This window comes from Lonchura striata, chromosome 2 (assembly GCF_050655825.1).
Source record: "Lonchura striata isolate lonStrDom1 chromosome 2, ASM5065582v1, whole genome shotgun sequence".
NCBI classification, from domain to species: Eukaryota; Metazoa; Chordata; class Aves; order Passeriformes; family Estrildidae; genus Lonchura; species Lonchura striata.
The window spans coordinates 9,706,486-9,720,983 of NC_140704.1; the positions used below are offsets into that span (position 1 = coordinate 9,706,486).

Here is a 14,498-nt window from a genome sequence, read left to right on the forward strand (position 1 = left end):
AAGTGGCAGTGGATTGGAGGATGAAATTGCCACCTCTCCAGCCACACTGGTCAAACCAACAGTCCATCAAGTCTCTCCTCCCACAAAGAAGAATGCAAAACAGTCATTATTTACATGAACATGTGTGAGAAAATTCAGTTGAAATATATACATATCAGAAGTCATAAGAAACTTTTAGAATAACTTTAAAACTCTCAAAAGAACAGGGCAACAGCTCATAACAATTTTTCTTTTTTTGACTGACTAGGAAAACAAACAAGCAAAAAAATCAAACTGACCTCCCACAACGCAGAACCAAAGGGATGTCCATACAAGTGGAGTTTACAGCCTTTTCTGACATGTTCTTGCATAAGCTCTCACTTTAGACAAAATTTTAATTTGCAATCTTTTCATCCTTCTTATTCTCTCAGAATAAGACTTTAAAAGCATACAAAATATTCAGGAAAAGAAACTTTTTTTTTATTATGTGTCTATCTTGGATAATTTTGCAGTCTTCTGGCACTGAAGCTCATTCACTTCTCCCAAGATTTTTGGCCCTTTCCTTACACAAGCACCCTTGATCCAAATGAGCAAACAGGAGCTTATGGAATAAAATTAGGAACCAACTGCATAAATTATTTTTTCCAAGTGCTTTGTACTGTTCCTGCATAAAATGCAAGTTTCCTATTTTAAAATTAAACACTCTTGTAAAAAGATGAAAATAAAATACTTGGTATATTTTAAAATTATAATAAATTATGGATTTAAACATAAGAGTTAAAGGCTGTTTACAGGAAAAAGTATGTAGATCTTATTTCTGAATAAATACAAAAACTCTTATTAATTTTTTTTTACAGTTTTTTTCCTTGAAAATTGCTGGTGATAGTTGTACCAAACATTATTTATCTTTCAGATCCATATAAGCTTTTGGAAATGCCTAAGCTACTAATATACCCTGACACCTGCCTCAGAAGTCGAGACCTAACACAGTGAGATGTGTGGAGGGCTCCTCTGAACTCAAGGAGCAAATATCTGAAATTAATATTAGTTTGGGTTAACAATTAACCCCACAGATTTGGGGATGGAAGCAGAGTATAAGGTAGTGTCATTGCAAATAGGGTCCAAAATTTACCTGTAGAGATGTGATATGCTAAATGATTTCTGTGCTTTTGACCCACCTGGCTGCTGCAGAAGACAGCAGGTAGATTTATCCAAGAACCCAACAGAAACAGCTTCTTTATGCCAGTCTTGATGATGCAAAAATAAAAGTTACTTACACCCCCCTGTTCCACCATCAGGCTTTCTCCATAGGTGCCCTTCTCACATCTTCTCCTCACCCAACTCTGAGGCTCCTTTCAGTGCTCCAGAGCTCCTCAGCTATGGAGGCAAAACTAAATTTCAGTGTTGGTGACACCTTGGGAAGGAAGGGTGAGGATGCACATGGGAAGGAGGCTTGGAGGAAGCCAAGGTTTCCCCAGCCTTTTACGACCTTTGGGATTCCCTCATCTCTTCCTCCATCCTGTGCATGCCTCCAGGCTCCCTCCACAATCCTAAAGAACCTCTTTTCCACCATTTAGGATCTTTTCAGCATCCCCACACTTAATTTGTAAAATCAATTTCTTCAAGTAGCAAGTGCTGCTCACAGAGAGGATCCCAGGCTCTGGCAAGGAGAAAAGGTCACAGTCAGACTCTGCTCTGATAAGGCAAGGACACCACGGCCAAATGCAGAACAACGAGGCTGAGGAGATCTGGGGGACAGAGCTCACTGTGACCCAGGTGAAAGAAGAGCAAACCACAACTTCTGCTGCCCCATCCCCAGTGCCAACTCTTCTGCAAGGACAACTGAAGTCAAAGTCTCATCATCCCCTTCTCTGCCTTGAGAGAATGAGCTGCATTCCTCAGTTGAGTCTAAAGTTTATTCAGATATTGTCAACAGCAACAGAGGAAATTTTGAGTTGTTAAAGTCTCGCTCAGATTCTGTTCCACCTTCCATAAAAACAACCACTAATCAGTATTTTCAGAGTGGCTTCAAGTGCAGCAGTGCAAGAAGGGGGGAGAGTCAGCTCTGGGCACACAAAGCTCAGCCCCAGCCCTGCCAGACAGCACGGCTCACGGGCACAGGCAGTAAACAAGGAGAAATAAATCAGTCTGTTCCCCCATAAAATTGCTGCCACTTGAGTTGCAGCATCTCACGCACTGATACTGTAGATAATTCGGTTTCATCTCGATTACGACCTGTATTAACACTCAAAGTAATAAAATCCTTCACATTTTCATTTTACTGAAGCCAAAGGACAAACCTTCTGCAGTGACATATGGCTCTGCTCCTCTGCAAGTATGTTAGACTGCTTACAAAATCTCCTTGTCTAGCAAAGGATAATGCTTTTTAAAACAAATTACCTGCATTAATTTGTATTTTCCACCAAGAAAACCTCACATATCATCATAATCATCTATCTATACAGATATATGAGTTTCTCACATTGTTTGCACCTTTTTTTTCCTTTAATGGGGTGATTTTAGACTATGTCATTGATTATATAGCTGTAACATGCAATTTTTTCCAGCACAAGAGTCTTGGGGCTCTCAGACTGCAGAGCAATTCCTGCATAGTTCAAACAACATTAAGAACAGTCTAGGGGATGTGAATTGAGATGAGACTAAGTTTTGCAGAACTTGGAAAACAAGAAGTATTTCATAGCTGATTACTTAAGTATGACTTTCAGCCTCGGGGGACTTGGTATTACAGAGAGATTTATTTTTTTTTCTAATCCAAAAGCGTTCTCTGTAGTGTGTGTATTGATACACTGTTGCATAAACTTTGGGTTACTCACTTTGATTAAAGACTCTCCTGCTCTTTTCCAGGCTGCATAATTCCTCTCCACAGCCCTGCAAGACGACCAGCTGCTATGGGGAGAGTAGAGATTATTCTAGAGCTCTGTTCTTGGAGCAAGAACTGACACTTCCACCTCTGTGAGACAGACAGAGACATGAAACCATGATCCCCAGTCTCCTGCAGGAGGGCTCCTTGTAAGATTTCTTTGTGGCCAGGGATCAGATTTTATTTTTGTGATGAGAAAGTATTTCTCTGCTTGAAGATGCAGGTTCAGATTTAAAAAAATAAATAGGCAAGAAAAGGTGAGAATAAAACTATATATACCTCCACTTGATTTTCCATCAAAAAACTATACTTCTGAAAATAGCCAATTTCAGATGAAGAAAATTCTGTTTATTCGTTTTTAATAAAAAAAAAAAATCTATCTGTACCAACGACTTTTAAATAGCAAACAGGATGTGAACTGCCTGACATGCAGGAGTTGATTTTGTTTAGCAAATGCTTAATGTCATTGTCATGGTTCCTCAGAAAGCAGCTTGCAGTGGCACTGAAATTTGCAATTACTGCAGCTTAATTAACAAATGCCCATTTCCCATTTACATCTACTATGGAGACATTCAAGTCAGAAACATGGAAATATTTATTCCTGTACTACTGTACATCAATGAAATGCACAATGAAAACCCCTTAGCCCTAGAATTTTGAACTATCATTTCCTTTGGTCTGTGATGAACTAATGAAGTTGTTCTCCCATAACTGGGGAGAAATCGTAAGGTATTATTTGAGCCAGCTGATCTGCAGCATTTGTAGAAATCTTGTCTAAGCAAAGCAGGAAGGAACCACAACATTAACTTTACAAGCCATTACAGCCCTGTGAAACCATGCCATGTTTTAACCCAGCCAGAACTTAAGCACCAAAGAGCTGCTTTTCACTGCCCCCCCAGCAAGATGGAGGGGAAAAGAATCAATGGGGTAAGAGCAAGAAAACTCCTGGTTGAAGTAAGAACATCTAAATATAATTGAACTCAAACAACATCTATAATCTATCTGAAATAAAAGAATAAATTGCAATGAAAAGAAAAAGAACAAAACCAAGAGAATTAAATCCAAGAAAGAGAAAATATGCAAATGGAAACACTCTCCCACCACCAACCAACTGGTGTCCAGCCAGTCCCTGAGCAGCAGCTCCCAGGTTACAGCACCCTGGGGTGTGGGACATGCGTGTGGATACCCCCCCTCCCACACTCCAGAGGTCTCCCAGACCCTTTTGCTCCCCAGACTCCTCCCTGTGGGGTCATATGAGGAGCAGGAGAAGCCTTGATACTGTGCAAGCCCTGAGAACATGGGCACTGTGCTCACCATCTGAGAACAACCCTGGGTCACCAACACTGACTCCAGCTCGGATCCAGAATAGCCCCATAGCAGCTACTGGGATGAAATTTAACTCCAGCCCAGCCCAAGCCTCTTCAGAATCCAGGAATTAGTTAATGTGTTGGTGAAGAGATGCTTGGGGATAGGAAAAGAATTCTGTTAGACTGATTCTTCCCACAGATTTTTGAGAGGAAATAGCATTTTTTAAGTTCTTTCTTGCCTTCTAAAATATGCCTTTGACGTCTATGCCAGTCATAACTTATTTTCAATTACCATGCCAACAAAATACATTGAGACAAGTAAATCTTTTTTACATCATATGTGAAGGGTAATATTTCACAGAACAACAAAATAAGTTTAATCAATGATCCTATTTCTGGGAGAGGAGCAACCAAAATTTTGGGACTGCCCAAAATAAGAGAATATTAAAGCTCATAAAGAGCATAAATCTCTCGAGATGTTTGAAATAAAGCCCAGAAGGAGGCCTGACTTCTAATTGGGAATGCAATGGATCCAGAGACATGAAATGGGCACTAACTGCCTGATTACCATTTTAGTGAACATGCATTTATAATTTGTACTGCAACATTAAGCACATCTATCAATCCTTTGCCACTAAGAAAAACAATGGTGAAAGAGGGATCCTTTTCTGCCCAAACTTGTTTCAGAGCTCTCCATTTCTTCAGTTATAGTAATTTCTGCCTCAAATGTTTGGGTGGGAAGCTCTAAATGCAGGAGCAGAAAGACAATGGAGAAATCTTAGTGTTAGACAACTTCAAACACTTGTAACAAAAACACTGTGTGGAAGTTGGACATCTAAAGTTATATTTACCATAACAAAATTGAAATTAATAAAAAATAATTTGAGACATGGAATAGGCTTGGTATTTCTTCACTGTATATTGATCCATTTTTGTCAACTAGTATTTACAGAAATTTTAAGTAACGAAAAAATAAGTTAAAGAGTTCAAAAGTCCAATACTTCTAAAACAATCGTTCACCAAACACATCAATCAAAATTACAGTTAAAAATTGAGAGGAAAATTTTATAACAGGTGCTGTCAGTCAAAGAACAGTTTGTTCCATTAAATTACTCAGCATAAGCCATCACCAAAATTCTACTGATATGAAGGCAAGCTGTCAGCAAGTAGGAAGTCAGTTATTGTAGATTTACTAGATTTCTACAAATCTCTAACTTGGGAGTGAAACAAGATCCTAGAAAGAGAGATTAAATTAGAAGACTAACAGGAGATATATAATTTGGAAAGTTTTGGGGGTTTAAGTCACAGTAAATAAGAAGTAGTCAAGTTTGCTACTTAAAGCTTGAAAATAATTAAAATTTAAAAACAAAGTACTACCACTTTGAAAACCACTTCACCTCCAAAGAAAACAAATCAATTTAATTTTGGAAATACAAAAGCCATTTAAACTGCTTCCACTGTGACTGGGTATTGCAGATTGCTTTTTTTAAGTGTTAAATAAACTATGAAACTATTAGCAGCCTTGCCATCCAAAAATCCATTCATCAAATTGTCTCCCAATACCTTTCCTATCTTAACCTCACAGAAACAGAGATGCAGCAGCATAATGTGGAGTACAGAGAGGAATACAGGACAAAGACAAAAACCTGAAGGAAGGTCTCAGTAGTTTTTCAACTCCCCTCAATTTATTTTTCCCCACCAGTACATTATAGTTTCTGTCTTGGTAATACACCTCTTTCTCATCTACTGTAGAGTTTATGATAGAGAAAACATCAATAGCAGCTCAATGACAGACAGAGAACCAAAACCAGACATTTTTGCCATTGAAAAATTGCGCAGTGTGCAGTTGCTCACAATCATACCTGTCCTGTTTCTTCCAGGAAAAATAACTATGCTACAACTTTTTCTCTGTAAGACTCAGTCAGATAATGCAGTTAAAAGTCTAAATACAATCTTAAGAGAGTTAGCATTAAATAGAATAAATTAGGTATACATTTTAAACCTTATCATAGTATTGCAAATTCATTACTAACACAAATGTTTAGTGCATTACATTAGAAGCATTTTCCATTGTACCTTGAAGAGTTATGAGTCCAAACATGAAATGCTGTATTCCCTTACTCAGACTCACCATCCTCTGCAGTTATCAGCCTTAAATCACACTGATCCTACTACAGGGCACTAGAGGAACATGCTGACACAGCAGCAAAAGCTACCAAATAGTCTCAACTAGTGCAGAGTAGCAGCCAAAGCTATTTCAGTAAAGACCAAATTACAATAAATAGTTTGGGACTATAAAATATATTTATTGTTCTGTCTATCTCTAGAGCAACTTTTGTTGCTGTTGCCATGGGGTTGGAGGGAATGAAGGCAAACTCTGTTTAAATTAAAGGCTTGGAATGCCATACAATGCAGGATGACTTTTCATTAACAGGTCTTTACCTGTTAATCAACAGCACCATAATTAGTTCACTTTCAGATTGCTCTTGTTTATTAAATGAGGACATATAACAATAAAAGCCTCTCACAGTTCTTTATTACGAAGCATTTGTTCCAAGCACTAGAATAAAGAGAGGATCTATTTTCTTGTTCACTTTGGAAGAATCAATCCAAATCAAGGACTCTGATAGTAGGCACACAACCTGGGGGAAAGCTTCCACATTGTTTACTTTAAAATATCTTTTTAAAAAAGCAAATGTTGAACCTCTTTAGTACATCTATTCAAAACAATCATGGTAATTAAAAGGTATTTTTGTATATTCTACATTTATGGTTTTCATGTGCATATAAACTTGCATCTCCTTTAGATTATTATAAAGCAATACCATCCTCCTTGCTTCTTGCTTGACAAAATGGATGTCAATAATTACTGCATATATTTGTCACACACAAGCTGTCTTGAGACTATTTCATGCAGCCTCATCACTTTTGCTTTGCTGCAGTGGATACACTGTCTTGTGAACCATGTAGGAAGTTTTGTACTCATTTTTCCTATAGTCTCTAAGAAGCTGCTGACCCAGGAGCACAACATCGCCCCCATAAAAACCAGAAGTATTTTTTCCCATTATATTTACTGTCTAAAGGCAGATTGAGAGTTAAAAGACTATTAGTACCTGTCAAATGCTATGAAGTCAGAAACAAAGTGATGTTCACTAAATTATTAGTGCAATGCAACAGCTGTCAGGTGATGAATAGTTTGTGCAGCAAACAGGGTGAAGAATTTTAAAAGAAAATTTGTAGAAAAAAGGACAGAAAAATAGGGGGGGGCGGTGGGGGAAAGGCATCTTCTACACAGAAAAACTCGTAGCTGTGAAGAACATCCAAAAGAATGTTATTCAGAATATACTTAAGAAATCTACAGCTTTGCCTCCTACAGGCTCAAGAAAATGCAGAGAGTGAATAGTCATTCATTAATGTTCTTGCAAAATTGGTATATTTTGAAAATATATTTGATTCATGACCTCTTGTCTTCATCTTATGTACTATAAGACAGGATTACTGAAGCTTTCAAAAATAAAGACACAAGCAGCATGAATATTTTAAGAAGCACCATTTTCCCAAGCAGGGGATGGGTTCAAAGTTTTCTCCTCTGTCTCCTTTCAGGCATTCCTATCAATGCCTCAGTTAATTACCAAAGTACCTCAGTAATTAATCTGATTGACCCAACTAACCACTGCTACACGGAGACAACTGAGTCACTGATATTTAGGGCAACAAAGGCAAACACCAGTTTCCCTTCTGACAGAGGACAGATGCAACCCAAAATAAGCAAGTAGTTGTTAAAGCACTTCATTTTTGGAATGACATTTTTAATCAACTGGAATGCTAAGCTGAAGGTATCCTTTAACATCAGGAGAAAAGGTCCTGTCTCACTTAAATCTGGGGCTGCCCAATAATCACAATATGGTTGTGTAGCCATCACTGCCAACTCATTTCACATCTCTTCTCTCTTGATAATTTTTATTACTACCTTTTATTCATAAAAAAAAAAATTATGCTTTTTCTTTGTTAGTGGGCTTTTGGTTTGTTTTTTTCTTAGTAAATGTGAACAGTTGAAGAAAAATCTGCCTGCTATTCCATTTTTTCAAAAGCTGTAACCAAAACTCTTAATCATCATGAAGTGAACCACGCTCGTGAATGTCCCTTGACACGAGAAGAGGACAAACTCTGATGGATTTAGAGCAGAGACACACTGCTGCAGTGTCACTCCAAACCAGGATTCATTTGCTTTCCACCTCATTGCCAGAACATTATCCCATGGTGTTCTCCTCTTCTCCCCAGACCACACTGTCCTTTTCAGGCTCTTGTATTTCATCATTCATCAGGCTCAAACCTCACTGAGACTCCCTAATGCCTTTATCAAGCAGGCTTTACTTTTCCATGACCTCTCAAATGTTAAAATTTTTTTTAGCGTAATACAATAGTGAAATAGGGAACATGTCTGAATATGCCCAGAGAATGTGCTGCTATGTAGCTTACCCAAAAGGTGTTAACAAAAATGTCCACTACATACTGATAAGATACATGATAAAAACAATATCTCTAATATTGTTTAGCATGCTAATTTAGCATAAGTGTTCAGAATTACCCTAAATTGCACATATAATGCCTACATGTCCAAAAAAAAACAGCGGAAAAATAAGATTTGGTTGTATTTTTTTAATTAACACATCTTGTAAGGATGAAGCTTTCATATCACCTCAAATATTGTAGGGAGAAATACTGAATCTAAATAAAATAAAGGGTAACTCCATAAATTTCAGAATTTTAATCCTACTTAATATCAGATCATTACATTAGATTCATCCATCTTATCACCACAAATGTATAATTCTGAATAGAGAGATACCAGATAACTATGGTTATTCTCCAGTGTTGTCCACCAGACACACCTTACATCCCCCCAAATCTGCAGGGGGGAAGGTGAAATTTTGTGATCAAAATGCTTGGATTGAACACCAAAATGGCCCCAAAATCAAGCATTTTCTTACAATGCTTGCCCTGGTTCTGTGAAAGCCAAGAAAATGCATTACCACAAGTTACAACACTAAGAACTAAAGCTTCCTTGTGACAACACAGCAAAATTCTTGCCTGAGCTCTGAGCAGAAGCAGGTCTGTCGACATGAAATAACACTGTGCAGCACTCAGCAGCTCCAAAACTTATTTACTAGCACAGGACACAGGAATATAAAGGATTACCCATGGCTGGTGGGAAATTTATGGCTGCCTCTCACACCTGGTGCTGAGCAGTGCACTGCCAGTGATGTCTCAGTGATGCTTCTCTGCCCTGCAGGAGCTGCACCCCGAGATGCTCCACAAAAAGAAGCCCCCACAAAGAAGTTTTTACAGACAGCTGGGGCACTGGATTACCACAGTTGCATTACCATGCCAAACACATTTTCCTAAGATCACTTGATCAATTTGATCACTGCCCCAGTTCTAAATCCAGTTGTGCTGGACATTTCTATCCCACCATCACACAGGCAGCTGTTTTAACACCACATTGAGACAAACACAAGACACAGATGGGGCTTTTTTCAATGAGGAAAAAAACATGACCACACTGTTTCAAAGTAAAGGAGATGAAGTCATCACTGCATTGACTTTTAACCTTAAGTGTTAATTTTTTACCTCCAGTACCTCAAATAGCTCAGGGGAAGTGAGAGCCAACACACAGGAGAACACAGGCTAATGGGAAATTGAAATCTTGCTCCCAAACTAACTCCATTTCATGAAGTTCCTCCTATTTTAGAACTGTCACACAACCTCATGAAGAACAAGTGCGGAGAACTTAAAAAAAAATACAGTCAATTTCAATCCTGGTTTTATATCCACAGACTTGTTTCAAAAGGTGTGAGCATTTCTTTAAAAACTATAAAATATTCCTAATAACTGAGACACCATCCTGATATCAACAGATTGTCAGGAATATTTAGGCGTTAGCTCACCCTTGGTTTCAGTTGAATGGACTGTGTAAATACTTCCAAGGATGTGGATTTTCAAAATACCATTATACAATGGCAGATTTTAAGTTTTACTCCTTCTTGAGTACCACACAAGATTGAATAAGTAATGTCAGAAGAAGTCACAAAGTATATTTAAAAATAAAGGTCAGGAAAAAAAAGTCCCATTATTTCATTGGACTGGTACAGAAGAACCACTGGAAGTAAATCCTAATATTTAATTAATTGGTCAGATTTTTACAACAACAAAACATCCATGTGCAAACATACACACACACTCATTTACTTCAAAATTCAGGCAATAAATGGCATCAGGTGGTAACTGAACTTCAGCTATTTGTGAAGATTCCCCACATCCTTGTAAAGCACATAAATTCTATACAAACAATACAGCAAGGGCATGCAGAGGTATCACTCAGTGTTACTCCTCAGAAGTCTGGATTTAGTTATAACAAGTACTGATGGTCACTGGAAGTGCTCAGATAGCTTAGGCCCAGATTTATAGTGTCATTTGACAAAAATTCAATAGCTTTGGGAGAGCAGTGCCTTGCCAAGGCAGATGTTGCTGCAGACATCTGTTAGCTCAACAATGCCGAGGTGCATCTCTCTCTGCAATCCCACCCTACCAGGCAATGGTCTGGAAAACCTCAAAGCAGAACACATTAAGTTCAAGAAACCATTTCAGGGATCCTGACTTCTCTCCCTTATCATCTGTAGCACATGTTTATTGTTTACGGCTCATCACCAGCACACACAATCACTTATATTCCAAATGCTCAAGGAGCTCTGTAGCTGAGGAAGAAAATGCATTAATATGCTGAACTACCTGCAGAGATGCAGGCTTGGAAAGGTTCACGATTTCGTACTGCAATGCCTGGGTGCCTCCGACACACCGTGCTAACCTAAGTGCCTCCTAACAAGTGCAGCTTGCATACATAAAGCAATATTGATTCAGCTGTGAGCTCTGTTTGCCCAGCCTTCCAGCAGCACAGCTTCTCCAAACGCTGCTGCAGCCAGCAGAGCGCGGCTGCGAGGAGCAGGGTGGTGCTTGCCAGCCAGCCTGGGCTTAACGATGCACTCTGCGACTGCGTTTAATTAACTTGCCTTGCTTGGCCTCACAGAGTTGTTTTCTACTATCTGATCTTGTCTGCATGAGCCCCATTCTGAAGTCATGCAGGAAGGAGGCTCACAGCCACAGCCTCTTTCATAAATAAAACTGCCCTGACTTAGAAAGGATGTGTTGATAGGAGCAAAGATATCATGGTATCCATGCCCGCATAAAACACAGCACAAAACTGCTTTCTGAAGCAAAATATCTGGAGATTAAAGCTAAAGGAAAGAATGCTACCCTTCAAAATGAGCAGTTCAAACGGTTTAACAAAGAGGACATAGGCCAATAAGGGATGGTTATTTTGACATGAACACTTATCTGTACCACATGGTGTCTTTCCCAGTGGCACTGCTAGAATTCAATAGCACGGTTTCATGAGAAAGAATAAGAACTTGTCTTTGCTTTGCTGTTTACAGGAGCCAGTTTGTTTAAACCTTCCAACAAGGAAGATAAACGAGCTGATGTTTTACATGAACTGCTTTATCTGTCACTTAAAATGCAAAACAAAACATGACATATTCCTGCTTATCCAGCTGTACTAAATTTAGTATATAAATACAAGGTCTGTTCAAGGGTAAGCAAAGAATTTCTGTCTCAGAGATCCTCTAAAAATTCCTTCTTGATGCTGTTTTCTTTCCTTTTCATACAAACATTCAATGCAGAGCAGTTAAGGAAAAAAATACACTTACAGGCAAACTCTTGCTTGAACTTCTAACCCAGACAGCAAAGAGTATGTGAAGGTGTGAAAGCCACACCCCTTTTCACCCACAACTGTGTCACTACACTTACCATCACTGCAAATACTATTCCTCATATTATTTTTTCCTTCTGTATATGTTCTTTAATCAAGATGTTATTTGCTTCCTGGTGTATTTGTAACAGCTTTTCAGCATTTATTGGGGGGACAAGCATTTCCAAGCTTCTACTATGCCAGGTTACTTTCTATCAGTCTGCAGCTCTCTCGGGCATATTCACCTTCCCCATCAAGTCTTTTTAGCTGCAGGCTTTCAAGCTTCAAGCATTTTAGATGGACAAAAATGTCAGTTCCTCCAACGCTAAGAAAGAAGCAATAATGTACCAGAAGATAGATAAATAAATGACATTTAAGTCACTTTACCTCTCAAAGTTCTGGCTTTGTAAAGGAAGAGTCCAGGAAAACTAACTCAGTCTTTTTGCCTGGCTCATCCTTATGTCATGAAAATTAACATGAAACAATATGTTCCTTTTTAACCACTCAATGAGTCAGTGCAGCTCAGAAAACTGATAAAAGGTTTGTGGAAATAAATTAATATTGCATGAATGCTGCTGGAGCTATTAAACAAGCATAAGCAAGAACCCATCACTGAAGCCAAAAGAGACCTTTATACCATGAGGGAAAGTGGCAGAAAAGTCAACAATCATTATCACAGCAGGTCCTTTGCCCTGCAAAAATGTCCTGTGACCAAAGCAGATGTAAGCAGCCCTTATCTCTGCTATAAACAGTTATGCTGCTTATCTCAGTTCATACAATTCTATTACATTGCTTTTAACAATATGAAACCCATTCTTTGAACACCATTTTTTTTTCTTAATGGAAAGGAAAATTTATCAAAATCTTTCAGTAAAAATCTCTCTTCAGAAGCAATGAGAAGGGAAGAAGAGTAGGGGGGGATTTTTAAGCTATGAAATAGCTCAGTTATTAGTGTTTTGGTTATACTTTCACAAAATGAATGATGCATGAAATACACTTGAAATCTACAGCTGATGACAGATGTGAGACAGCAAATACTGTGACTTGTCTTCAGTAGGCAAACTTAGTTTTATTTCTGCAAATGTGGTCAGTTTTCTCTGCCTCTGCTGAAGGCAGAGAAAAATATCAGAAATATCAGCCTTCCTGCAGGAGCCAGAAGCAGATCTGCAGATCTGCTACCAAAAAGCAGCTGCTGGTTCTTACCCACTTTCACTCTGTACTTCAGCAATACCCACTCATGTGACAAGAAAGGAGGCAAACCTCTCCAAAGGGAGCTCTGCTTCTGAGCACAGTGACCTCCACAAACTTCAGTTCCTGAGCTCTCAACCCCTCAAATTTTAATATATCAGAATGTCTGAAAAATTTCAGAGATACAGGTGATTCAGCACCACTTTGGGCAGGAAAATTGTGAAGGATTGCTCAGAAGCAAGAGGCCCACTTCCTTACTACTACATACAAAAAATTCTGATATTTTTTAGTATTTCACTGCACAATATCCCAAAGATCCTGTTTATTGTCTCAAGAATGGTTTATCTTCACTTGCATCAAGGACAGCATATAAAATACGCTCAGTGGAACAAAAAAGAATAAAGTATTTTACAGTTACCTTAAACACTTGGACAGAATCTGTGCAAGTATTTTTTTAAAACAAGTTCAGACATTAGAAAATAATATTGATCAACTCTTATTCATTACTGACATTTCTTTAAGTTATGCCAAAATATGAGCAGTTCTACACAAAAGGTTCATTCAAATTCAAAGATACAACTTCCATAATTTAATTTTGCATGTTAATGAGTGTTTTACAAACTGCGTCTTAATTTTAGAAAACAAGTAGAGCAAGAAGTTAGGAAGTTACTTTCATAGGAACAGCAAAGTCTTCAATAGACACATCCCTAAAGTACAGAAGTTGCTATTATCTGCTGCATAAAATCCCTATTATGCACTGCCTGCTGCGTATAACAGTTACCTATGATTAAACCTGACTAAAACTGATTAAATCTGCTTGCACTGAGGAAGATTCCAGCCTAAGTACTGGAAAATATTGATAGTCAGCAAAATTCAACCTGTACAAATCTGTCACTGCCCTTCCTGGTGTCAATCACGGGAATTGTCAGTACAAAAGTCTTATAAATTTGCATTTGTCTGATGTTAAACAGTACTGGAAATTTAATCTCATTCCATCTTAAATGTTCATTAGCTAAACCTTATTAATATCTTAATTTATGAATAGGCCCATATTATTGATTCTGTGTTTGATGGAAAATAAAACTTCTCCTTTACAATATGAAGTCACAAAAAAATTTCACATACAATACTTAATTTAAAAAATTAATCCCTCTTAATACAGATATACATTTTTGCCATATATTTCCATGTCAAAAGACACTACTAAAACTACTCCCTTCTTCCTTTCATCACATATACACATATTTGAAAACAGTTATTGTTTCAAAGATCTCTCTCAAAAACTCCTCTGTTCTTCACTGGGAGTGGAATAATTTCATATAGCACATTTCCAGTCTTC

At 38.1% G+C, this 14,498-nt stretch overlaps 1 protein-coding gene across 1 annotated transcript in view; it reads right to left on the bottom strand.

The window, feature by feature from the left end:
- The window catches only part of PTPRN2 (protein tyrosine phosphatase receptor type N2), a 636,386-nt gene that overhangs the window by 553,031 nt on the left and 68,857 nt on the right, over positions 1-14,498 (bottom strand). The window lies entirely within an intron of this gene.